The 2,500-nt window shown below is 79.6% G+C and overlaps 1 non-coding gene across 1 annotated transcript; it reads left to right on the top strand.

Annotated features, from left to right (window-relative positions):
* Window positions 1–2,297: 2,297 nt before the first annotated feature.
* Window positions 2,298–2,450, top strand: LOC128903759 (5.8S ribosomal RNA). Its single transcript, XR_008464229.1, has one exon. It is a non-coding gene; the product is annotated as a 5.8S ribosomal RNA (ribosomal RNA).
* Window positions 2,451–2,500: the final 50 nt, after the last annotated feature.

Genomic DNA, 2,500 nt, shown 5'->3' with positions numbered 1-2,500 from the left:
GCCTCCGCTGGCGCCCGCCGCCGCACGGCGTCCGCCGCCGGTGGACCGACTCCCGTCCCCCTCCCCGCCCTCGCCCGGCGCGGCCCGCTGCCGCCGCCGGGGAGGAGGGGCTGGGCGGAGAGCGCCGGGGCCCCGGTGGGTTCGCCCGCGAGGCAGCGCGCGGGCGGGCAGCGCGCGGGGGAAGCGGAGCTGTCGGGCGCGGGGCGCGGCGGCGCGTCCCCAGCCTCCTCCCGCCGGCCCGTCTCGCCCGAGAAGAAGCGGGGAGCGCGCGGCGGCGGCGGCGCCGACGACGACGGCGCCGCGTGTGCGAGCGGCGAGAGAGACGGGAGCTGTCCTTCGGGGTCGGGGGAGGCGTCTCCCCCGACCCTCCCCGCACCCCGTGCCCGGGGCTGTGTCGGTGTGAATGTCACAGTTCCCTTCTCGCACGGACGTTCGGTAGGGCTGCCGGGTAAGCCCGCGGAGGGCTCCGGGCGTTCCGGGTACGGCGCGCCGAGCGGCGCGGCGGCGTCCCCCGCCCCCCGTCCCTCTCCTGCCTGGGGAGCCGGGAAGGGGGCTCCGCCGCCGCGCTCGCCCTCGGCGGGCGAGGCTCGGCAAGCCGGGTGGCGTCCCGCTATCCCAGCGGGCGGCCCGAGCCACGGCTCTCCTCCCGGGCGCAGCGCCGGGCCAGAGGGAAACCCCGGGCCCCGGGGCCGGAGGACGTGGTTGTGGCGGCGGACGTCGGGCGCGGCCCCCGCGGGCGGACGCTCCCCCGAAGGTGGCAGTGGGGGAGGCACCCCCGCGGGGCCTAAAGTTCGTTTCCCTCGCCCCAGGGCCAGGTACCTAGCGTCCGCGCTCTCGCGGTCCCTTCCCTCGGCGCGTCTCTCGGCGCGTCTCCGGGGGTCGAAGGGCCGCGGGGGCCGGGCGGGGGTTTAAAGACTCGGGCGGCTCGGCGTCGCCCGGGGGGCCGGCCGGCCGGCGGCGGCGGCCGGGAGTTCTCTCTCGCGGTGAGAGAGCCTCTCCCGGACGGCCGTCGCCTGCGACCGCGTCCCGCGGGCGTCCCGTGCCGGGGAGGGGCACCCCTGCCCCCCCCTCTCCGCGGCCCGGTCTCGGCGGAGAGACCGCGGCGCGAGCGGTCGGCCGTGTCCGACCTGCCCGCCTCGGAACGGGCGACCCCGGCGAGGAGCGCGGGCTCCCCGCCGGGGCTCGCGGCGGGTCCCCGCAAGGGGGGGACCCGCCGCCGGGCGGCCCTACGCCCTCCCCCCGCACACCCTGTGCGCGGGGGGGGGCGGGAAGGGACGCCGCGCCTCCGTCGCAGCGGCTGCGTCGCGCTGCGGCGCCGCTCCTCCCTCCCCCGTCCGGGCGAGCGCTCGGCGTTCTCCCGCCGCTAAGCGCCGGCGAGGGCGGCACCCCGTTGCCCGAGCGGCGGCGTCGCCGCTCGGTCTAGCCGGACGGAGCCCCCCGCCGCCGAGGCCGTCCCGGCCCCGGGCCCCGCCTAGCCGCTTCGCCTCCCCGTCTTCGCCTTCCCGGCCGAGCCGTGCAGGCGGTCGGGGCAAGCGGGGGCGTCCCACTCCCGGTCTCCGCGTGGAAACGGGGAGAGCGGGAGCCGCCCCCGCCTCAGGCGGCCGTCCGCCTTCCGCTCGGCGCGTGCCCGCGGAAGGAGACGGGAAGCGGCGGCGGCGGCGGTGCCGGGGCGGGCGGCCGCCGCGCGGCGGGCCGCCGTCCGGCGGGCCGCGGGCGTCGTGCGTCGTCGGCTCGGGGCGCGTCCGCGTCCGCCCGCGGCGGCGCGGAGCCGCCGAGGTGCCGTCGGGACGGGACCCCGGGGAGGAGTTAGGCTGCCCGTGGCGCGGCGGAGCGGCGCGCGCGGAGGCGCGCGCGCGGGGTAGCCGTCGGGGCCCCCCGCGCCGCCCGCTCGAGGCGGACAGGCGGAGCGGCCGGGCGCGCCGCCGCCTCCGTGCGGAGGCCGGACCGAGCCCGGGCGCCTGGGCCGCCCCCGAAGCGAGCGAGGCGCTTGCCGTCGCCTTCGGCCGGTGGGGAGCGCGGGCTCCCAGGCCCTCGTCGCCTCTCGGGGCGTTTCCTTCCTTCCTTTCTGGCCCTCCTTGGGCGTGCTCGTACGGTCAGTCGAGGCGAGGCCCCTCCGTCTCGCCCCCGTCGCGCCGCGCTCCGCCGTTCTTTCCCCTCCCGCCCCGCGCGGGGATGCGAGGGGAGGAAGGGGGGGCCGGCCGGCGGGGCAGGCGGTTGGGCCGTCCTCCGAGAGGGGCCGCTCCTGGCGAGCGTTCCCGGCCCTCCCGCGCGCGCGGGGCGGTGCCGAAAGACGAGACAACTCTTAGCGGTGGATCACTCGGCTCGTGCGTCGATGAAGAACGCAGCTAGCTGCGAGAATTAATGTGAATTGCAGGACACATTGATCATCGACACTTCGAACGCACTTGCGGCCCCGGGTTCCTCCCGGGGCTACGCCTGTCTGAGCGTCGCTTTGCGATCAATCGCCGGCTCGGCCGCCGCCCCTTGGCCGGGCGACGGC

Source organism: Rissa tridactyla, unplaced genomic scaffold (genome assembly GCF_028500815.1).
Source record: "Rissa tridactyla isolate bRisTri1 unplaced genomic scaffold, bRisTri1.patW.cur.20221130 scaffold_63, whole genome shotgun sequence".
Taxonomy (NCBI): Eukaryota; Metazoa; Chordata; class Aves; order Charadriiformes; family Laridae; genus Rissa; species Rissa tridactyla.
Note: the sequence above shows the minus strand (reverse complement) of the source record. Positions and strands in the feature narration are given on the sequence as shown.